The sequence below is a fragment of the Gymnoscopelus braueri genome, assembly GCF_963280865.1.
Source record: "Gymnoscopelus braueri genome assembly, chromosome: 4".
Classification (NCBI taxonomy): Eukaryota; Metazoa; Chordata; class Actinopteri; order Myctophiformes; family Myctophidae; genus Gymnoscopelus; species Gymnoscopelus braueri.
In genome coordinates, this window is record NC_137605.1 from 36,665,618 (window position 1) to 36,675,617 (window position 10,000).

General features: G+C 40.8%; 1 long non-coding RNA gene across 1 annotated transcript in view; it reads left to right on the forward strand.

The window, feature by feature from the left end:
* LOC308083768 overlaps positions 1-10,000 on the forward strand; it is a 164,889-nt gene that overhangs the window by 72,410 nt on the left and 82,479 nt on the right. The window contains exon 2 of the long non-coding RNA XR_013933004.1: positions 9,481-9,628. This is a non-coding gene — a long non-coding RNA (uncharacterized lncRNA). The remainder of the gene's footprint in view (positions 1-9,480; positions 9,629-10,000) is intronic.

Sequence of the window (10,000 nt, forward strand, 5' to 3'; positions counted from 1 at the left end):
TCCTCTTGTCATGCGAGGACACATCAGAAACATGTCCTCTTGTCATGCGAGGACACACCAGAAACATGTCCTCTTGTCATGTGAGGACACATCAGAAACATGTCCTCTTGTCATGTGAGGACACATCAGAAACATGTCCTCTTGTCATGCGAGGACACATCAGAAACATGTCCTCTTGTCATGTGTGGACACATCAGAAACATGTCCTCTTGTCATGTGAGGACACATCAGAAACATGTCCTCTTGTCATGTGAGGACACATCAGAAACATTCCTGCAACTCATTTGGAGAACTTTCCTACAGTTTATCATGCAGTGCAATATACCAGTGGTGGAAAGTAACTAAGTACATGTACTCAAATACTGTACTCATACTCAAGTACTGTACTTAAGTTTTTGAGGTTTCTTTTCTACTTTAATGGAGTACATCCAATTTTCAATAATTTTACTTCCACTCCACTACATCTCAAAGGCAAATATTGTACTTTTACTCCACTATAATTATTTGAAATTTGTCGATTTTGATTATTAGTACAAAACCACTTCAAACCTATATACATACTTTGGCAATTTGAAAATAGTAGATCTACAAGCCCACCACTTCAATACTTTCCAACATTCTTTATTTTATATTGCTAAGCAGTTACAAACTGGTTCTATTTTTAATATCTGTGTGTCGTATAATCTAGGGTACTTGTTCTCCCTGTGTGTTCTTTTGGGGGGTTCCAGGGGGTCCCCAGCAAAATGATTGATAGTTAGGAACCAAACGGGCCCTTACGGTTCCATTTGTACACTCTCAGAGTTAAATTAACACTGAGGATTTCACAGTGTAGATTGTGTCCCAGAGATAGCAATCGTATGAAACGGGGGTCTGTGGCCTTACAGTAATGCATATCAAAGTGGGATCCTTGAGAATTAAAAAGCTGGAGAATCACTGATCTAGGGTAAAAGCACATGCGGTGATTGCTACAGGAAGGACTTTCAGGGTTATCAGATTCCACTTCCCATCAGAGATGTTTACTTTTACTGACGTTAACCCGCAATACCTCAGGAAAACAAAACACAAAGTTAGTGTCTCGTGACCTCCACGCACGTTGGTCAAACACTGTCCTCAACATTACCATAATTACGCGTTCTCATCAAGGACAATCTCTTCAACATAAGTGTTTCAAGTCCCAAGGAATTACATCATGCCTTGGATAAGTTCGCTTAATAACCGGTGGCAGCAGTCCAGAGTTCCCTCCCTCTATTCCATAAACACAAAAACAGCTGACGGTTCCTGTACAGAGGCCCAGATTTCCCATAGCTATCATAAGTTATTCAACTTCTACTCGTGTCAGTTCTGAGCTATAGACAGACTACAGATCAAGACTATTAGATCATGTTTCTAATGGGAAACAGCTGATCATTCCAGAGGGAGACATGGCATGCATTTTTTTCTGCACGCCACTTCTTTCTGCTGCTTGGTCGTCAACCTCTGAGAATAAATGTAATGCTTCTCAAACTGTAGAACAGGACCTCAAAATGTTTCTGGTGGTTCCTAATCGTAGGGCCCGCCCATTAGTCTTCTTCTGTTGTTTTCAATCACTGTCAATCATTTTCGATTGCTTTCCAGATTCTCCACTAGGCCTGTTTTCCAGTTACACCCCTCTGTGCTAGTCTTCAACTAGGAATGATTATTTCACAATCCTTAAAGAGACACCACTCACTTATATCAATTTGGCTTAGGTCTAAAGAGATGTCAACGGTACCAGAATGTTGCAGAAGTTCTACATACGATATCGCACAGCTGTCTAACGTCATATATCTGAGCTAATTGAACTGTACCAATCTTTACGAATGTTCAGAAAGTGCAACGTGTGCAGTGACAGTGTTCACGTGTCCTTCTGTTTGTTTCCATTGTTTTCACTTTCTTCAAGTGCCTCATTCCCACATTTTTCCAGTTACACCCTTGTGTGTAAAAACTCAGCATTTACGCTGGGAATTATGTCATCCTGCCTGCCTGCGCCTGTTTTTTTCCTATAATAGTGTCTCAGCTGATAACACTCTGTGTGGTGCTGTTTTAACTGTTAAAGCCTATGGGGTGTGGAGCACTTTTGAACTCTCCTAACGCATATCAACATGAGAGTGGGCGTGGGTGGGCTTGGTGGGTGAGGGGGGTCCCGTTGTTTCCATACCCACCCAGCAGTAACAATGTTTGATTGCGACACTTTAAAACATCCCTGCCCATGTTGCTACAAGCTGGCTGCGGCTCCGGCCGTCCCTCTCTATGGGGAATAGTTATTCTAATATTCTAAATAGTTACTCAACCATTGTCAGCAATTCATAGTTATTCTTAATTGTATGAAGTATAAAATGTACTTTATTACCATGACTATATATAGGCAAGATGTGAGACAGTTTTAGTGGAATACAGCACCAGTTTCACCCCACTGGGAGATAACAGATGACTTCAGCTGATATAGACCCTGAAGGAAGTTAGCCTTGTTTATGTGGGAAATGACATCATAGGCTCAGCCCAGACAATGACCTCATGCTGACAAAGTAACTATTGAGAAAGAGAATGAGAGCAAAAGAGAGAGAGAGAGAGAGAGAGAGAGAGAGAGAGAGAGAGAGAGAGAGAGAGAGAGAGAGAGAGAGAGAGAGAGAGAGAGAGAGATTACTGAGATTATTATTCAGCCTGGATAATAAAACAACAGATATAAGGGACTTTTAAATCAAATGCACAGTGGATGATTTAAACTAATGGCTAATATGATATTGAACAGTATCCTGTGCATAGCAGATTCAGTGTGTGGATTTTAAACACATTTCAGTTGTCTGAACATTTTGTGTTCACAACACAACAATTTGTGTGGGCACCATTATTCCCTGAGAGGGAGGACTAAAAATGTGTTTCCTGTATCTAATATTAATATCTTAATATTGTTTTAGTATCCTGTGCTAGTGCAAACATCTGTGTTAATTTAACTCGCAGTGTAAATAGACCCTTACAGGTACATTTTTATACTCCGAGTTAAATTAACACGGCAGGGAATGTTCTCAACGGCTGTTCCAGAGCTATTCGCTCACACATGGGACCATTACGACTTTCCAAAACAGCATTCTGTTGCTCTGCATTTTCTATAAACTGCTCCAGCAGGACGACCTCTAATTGTCTCAGGGATGGGGACCGTACTGTATGATTGAAAATAAAAAATCCCTCGTGCCAAAAGGATGACTGGAGGGGTTTTTGGAGGAGATGTGTGGGACCTCCCAGGAGCGGGAGTTTTGGACCTAAGCCCAAAAAGCAGAGCTCGCTTGCTGGGATAAGGCTCTCAGAATGAGCCTTGGATTATGGAGCTCAAGAGCCAGAACACGCCAGAGGACAGTGGTGGAAAGCTTAATGCTGATTTTGGCTAAAGAGTGATACAAGGTTGTGGGAGAGGCAGTTTGTGAAGAGTTGTTAGCGATCACTATGCAGGGGATAAAAATAAGGGATTTGGGGGGATTTGGCTGTTAGCTACTAGGTAGTTTAAAGCACAGAACACTGTCTCCCCTGCATTTATCCAACACTGGTGGGCTTCTCCACAACATGGAATTGCCACTGCTTCCCAAAATATGTAACTATACGTGAGGCCTGGTTTTGTAGTTAAGGATTTGAAGATCAGCACGTACAGTGCTCCTCAAAATCATGAATCGACACTGAACCAAAACCACTCCACGCCAGAAGGAGGCTTTGGGTAATATGACTTGGATTATTGACCTAGACCTAGTGGTCTAAAACTAAATACTGATGTTGGCTGAAAGCAGTTAAAATAGTTTGAAAGAGGCGGCTTGTGCAGCGCTGTTAGCATAAAGTCAGTGTGCAATGCATGCATGGCATAAAAATACAGCCTGGCTATTTGGATCTGTCTGCCAGAGAGAGCTGTGGGTGTATTGCAGTGATGGAAGAAGTACTCACATGTTTACTTAAAGGGATACTCCACTTTCAAATAAAATAAACATTAAAAAAATATATTAAAAATAAATGAAAAAAGTAATGGAAAAATCACGGCCCCCTCACGCATTAGAGTGTCCTACTAATGTGTGAGGGGGCCGTGATTTTGCCATAACTTCTTTCATTTTTTTAAAATATATTTTTTTAATATTTATTTTATTTGAAAGTGAAATATCCCTTTAAGTAAAAGTTCGGTATTAGAAATGTACTTGAGTAAAAGTACAAAAGTATTGGCATCAAGATATACTTAAAGTACCTAAATTAAAAGTACCTATTATGCAGAAGGTCTCATTTCACAAGTTTTCAAATGTGTAAAATGTGTAAAAATCAGTATTCAAGTGGTTGGCATTCAGGTTAAACGTCAGTGTGTTGTAGAGAACATTACTTTTAGGATTAAGGAACTATAGGAACTGTTGTCCAGAACTCTCAAATGGAAACTTGACATGTGTCCTGAACTACAGGAGTGTTTGAAAGCAATGCAAATGGTTGTACTTTGCGCAGGAGTATAGTAGTGAGACATTCTGATGTCGGTGAGATTTCCATGGAAAATATCTGAACTCACCATGACTGTCAAGAGCTGCCATGCTTTTCTGCTGTGTCACAAGTATTTCTTCACTGAAACATCTCAAATCTAATAACTCTCTGAAGGATGACCTCAGACGGCTTCAGGCTCATGACATAATTCTGAGACATTGGAAGCAGATAAACTAAAGAAAAAAACAAAATTATAATGATAATGGGGTTAGTTAGGAGATAAGCAGTGGGAAAATGTAGCATTTTGTATGTGGGAAAGACTATAAAACCAAAACCCATCATGATTATGCTTTCTTTTTAACTGAAACGTTTGTAATTGTGAGCGGACTGAGCCTCCCTCCACCCTCCAAATGTTTTTCATTTGAGGAAGTAAATCAGTTGAACTTGTAACACTGGCTCTTCCTCCAGGCTCTTTGGCGTTGTAAAACTATAAAGAAAAGTTTCAAAGGCTAGATGATTTAAAATCCATTGGGTTTGAACAATGCTGGCCACCTCGTGAAGCTGCCCTGCGAAAACCTCTGACAGATCCGTAAAACGGACCCCTAAGGGTCCATTTTTTACACTTTGAGAGTTAAACGAAAGTGTGTCGGGGTTTTACTATGCGCCCTAAAAGTGACAGTAGGGAGTGAAGTGATGACCACAGCACTAGCCAGGAGTGTGATTCTGTCAGCACTTTTCTACCAAGAGGGACAGTGTGTGTGTGCATTAGTTGACAGGCTGTAAACAAGAATGCCACGTGCACGAAAGCACACACACACCTGCAGAAACGCGCGCACGGCAGCGCAGCGGTGCAGGGTTTCGCAGAGACCTGTCAGTTACGTGATGTCATCTTGTTTAAACGTAGCCCTGGTAATATGGGAATACATATCATCACCACCAGCTACTATCCGTCTCTGTCACTGTTATTGATATCAAGTCATTTTAATCAGAAAACACACAAAACACTTGCCAGCTGAGGCATTCATCACGATACCGCGTATATGTGTGAGCGCGAGCGCGAGAGAGAGGTTTTATTGACAATCATTTTGACCGTACGCATAGTTGTGTTTAATGTTACACGTTGAAGTGATTTCAACCTGGCGTGTAAACCAGGAGACAAGCAAAAGAAAAGCCATTCCATACCCATGCCTGCAAATAGAGCCATATCTGCCAATCAAAAGCCAATGGCTGGTTTGATGGTCGATGTAATAACGTGTCACTCCAGAGATGACCCAGTCTTCCAAAGGGTGATCGCAGTTAGCCTATATGGACGGAATCATTGAAACTAGGTTTTCATGATTTAAAATCTTAAATGTGTTGGAGTAATAACATAGGCTTGAACAGCGGTGGTGGTGGGGGGTTATGCGGGGTCGTGCCACCCATTTCTGTTTGCGAGAGGCTAGTCCATTTACTCAAGTACTGTACTTAAGTACAATTTTGAGGTATTGTTACTTTACTGGAGTATTTCCAATTTTCAGCACTTGAAAAAAAAACATATTAACTACTTCAATTAACCTTACATCTACAAGCTCACAATGCGTTGCGATGTGGCGCATTGTGAGCTTGTAGATCTGCTATTTTATATATAAAATATAAGGATATACATTTTATACATTCGAAAACTTGTGAAATGGGACATTCTGCATAATGAGTACTTTCTACTTTTGGTACTTTAAAGGGATATTTCACTTTCAAAAAAACTTTGGGTCATTTTATTGTCTACTCAGGCTTTTGTGAGCCCCCCAGACCGTTTTTAAGTTGCTTGATTCAGTATTTAGATATTTGATATTCATTTTATCAGACACGCCCCCTTCCTATACAAACCCATTATAACTTCAAACTACATTTTTAACATGTTAGATTAATCAAAAACACCCGTCCTTGCTTCTGGTGACTCACCCTGCCCTCCTAATACGCGAGGGGGCCGTGTTTTTTCGATTACTTTTTTCATTTTTTTTTTTTATTTTTTTTATTGTATTGAATTATTTTCATTTTCCAAAATAAATATTAAAAATAAATGAAAAAAGTAATCGAAAAAACACGGCCCCCTCGCATATTAGGAGGGCAGGGTGAGTAGACAATAAAATGACCCAAAGTTTTTTTGAAAGTGAAATATCCCTTTAAGTACATTTTGATACCAATACTTTTGTACTTTTACTCAAGTAAATTTAGAATTCCGGACTTTTACTTGTAACAGAGTATTTCTACATTGCAGTATTCATACTTTTACTTAAGTAAAACATGTGAGTACTTTTTCCACCTCTGGCAAGAGAGCACAGGGGTTTATGACTAAAGATTAGCAACCCCATACAATGTTCAGTTCTCAGGATAATGCCTGTGGTTTTACTTGGGCTTACTTTGTGAATGAGGTTTCAGAGGGTAATGGCATTAAACCACAATCAACATCAAGTCGCCTCTGGCAGCTGAATTTCAATAAAGGTCTATAAGTGAGTCGTACATGAAGGTCTTTTGAAAGGTAATATCGCAGTTTGACATCTCCAGTGACACTATGTACTTTCACTCCGTGTTGGACTCAGCAATAGCACTTATGCTGAATCTGTGATTTCTATCCCTCTGTTTTACCGCAAAACGGTCGTGTTTGAGGTATATGAGTGACACCCTCGTAAATAAGCGAGTTGTGGTCCAGCACACAGGCAGGGAGGAGAAGTGCTTGTCTCAGGCAGCTTGTTTGGCAACGGTTTTAGGTACAATTTAGGTAAGAAACAGGCCTGGCAGTTGCACAATCTCGATCAATGTCACATCTGAACTGCTGGTTTAAAACTTTGTTATCAATATTCGGTACTTCCATACTGTGGTCAGTTTCTGGCCATCTGGTGTCGTTGAGTGTGTAAGCCTATAGTCCACACCTAGTTTGTTCCACAACACAGCAGCAAAGTTGAACTTTTCTTAACTTTTGCCACTTTTTGTGGTGTGCTCATGCACCACGGCCCTGTGTGTGAATTCTGCATTACAGTTAGAGGAATCATTCATAACATTTCATACAGTTTCAACAGTATGGACCGTGTGACCCATACGACCCACACTGTTCATGCTACTGGTACAGTAGGCCCCACACATGATAATTATGGAAGGAGAATGAGTAACGACTCCCCACTATTCAGCCCATTGAATATTGCCATGTATAATACAAAGGCCTGTGGGCCTTTACCATTCTGAATCACTGATATGAGATGAATCATGTGGAGAAAGAGCTTTTCCTGAGGAGCAAAATGCAAAGCGTTTGTCATCTTCCTCCCACAGCGTGAGTTATTGTGATTTTTATGAGCGACTAAACCCTCCAAAGGGTAATGGCGTCACCCATTGAAATGTGTTGAATCATGCATACTATATACACTCTCTTTAGCACTCTCTTAACCCGTTAAGACCGGGGAACGCATCTGTGTCATTTTTTGATTTATTTGGCGAGTGCCGCGCTTGAGCAATTGTTGTTTTTAAATCGTGGAAAATGTGTGCAAATCTTTGAATATAACATTTTTAACTCAAATCTTTGCTTCTGGGGATTCTACATGTCTTCTGAATCAATAAAACAGTTTTTTGAAAAAACTTATGTTGCTATAATGAGTGGTTCTCAAACTTTCTTCATGTTAAGGAGTCAAGGACCCCCAAAATGATATGTATTTGGCCGCGGACCCCCATCTCAAAATATGTTGTTCCAGGGACCCCCAGAAGCACAGATCGGAGTTAAAAATGTTCGCTTTAAAACATGTATATACATATATATTCAAAGATTTGCAAAAACTTTCCACGATTTTTCAAAAAATAGCCAAATAAATCTCAAAATGACACAGATGCGTTTCCGGTCTTAATGGATTAAGGCGCAATGCAGTTTGCCTACTGAATAGAGTACAACATACTGTACAGTATGTTTATGTCTGTCTTATAGAATGCAACATGTGTTTACAGTATGTCCGTTGAACAGAGTTCCACATTAATGTTTATGGAGACTACAATTGTGAATATGGGAAATGCATTCCGCCAGTTGCATCACAGGGGTGATATAAACCATATGACTAATTTGGCGAGTACTGTACAGTACAGTGCACACACACACACGCACACGCACACGCACACGCACACGCACACGCACACGCACACGCACACGCACACGCACACGCGCACACGCACACGCACACACACACACACACACACACACACACACACACGTACACGTACACGTACACCCGATTACTCACTAAATCCGCCAGGCAGGCAGTCACCGCAAGTAAGTGAAGATCTGTCAGATTTGTCGCTTTATTCTGAGCCTCTTAGGCTTCAGTGAATTGGGTAAATCGTAATGGACGGGTGCAGCCAGTCTCAATCTCTTTGCTATACTCTAAACTTTAGAATCAGAATCACACTGGAACATGCATTGAGTTGGTAGAGTAGCATTTCCTAGGTTGCAGTATGTACGGTAATTGAATGATGGTTTGTTGCTTTTGTTGCTCGCCAAAAGTCCCATAATTTCGCCGAGTGAATCCACAAAATCCCAAATATTTACGATACGAGAACAAAGGACCTGATTTGTTACTCTTTGCGGCTCGGATCTGGCATTTTTCTTTTTCTCCCTGGCCGTCTAGAAAGAGAGTGCATCAGAATCCATTTGTTTTCCTGACTTTCTAAATACCAGTACCATGTTGACAGCAGATGAGTCACAAAGATTTATACCGCACACGTGCACGCACAAATGCCACGCACGCACCCCCCCTCACACACACACACAGAATTAACATGTCTATGTTCCTGTGTAGTGGCCGTGATGCTTTGTTTATCCTCTGCCATAATCACGCCACAAGTCGACACTGTGTCTCATCGGCACTTAGTTTGAAGCCAATCGGGCTGTATTATTTCCCTAATTACGCCTTAATAACAACTTATTAAACGACTATGGGACTCGTTAGGTCGTTCATTAAGTCATTCCGTGCCGCCATTCGTTCATTAAGTCTCTCTTTTCTTCTCTTCTCTTCTCAGGGAGTGAGGGAACAAGCGAGGTCTGGGAGATCATGACCCTAATTGTCTTTCCGGACAGACATGAGGCTTTAATTAACTCTGGAGGATTCCTCACTGGCTCCAGACCATGACAACACACATGTAGAGAGAGGGACGGGATCGCTTTACGGTGAGGCAGAAAGCACTTGTTGGAAATACACTGTGTATATGCTATTTAATGTATATACTGTGTGGTTGACGGATCTCTGTGGAATACAGTAATTGGATAGTAACTAACCCTATAGGCTGATACGGCAGCTGACCAATCAGCGCGTGGCTCATCACCTTTTTGGCTCTTATACCATTCCCCTCACCCAGTGGTGGAAAAAGTGCTCAAATGTTTTACTTGAAAGTATCAATACTGCAAAATAGAAATACCTGTTACAAGTAAAAGTTCGGAACTCAAAATCTACTTGAGTATAAGTACAAAAGTATTGGCATCAAAATGTACCAAAAGTAAATGTACTCATTATGCAGAATGTCCCATTTCAAATGTATCAAC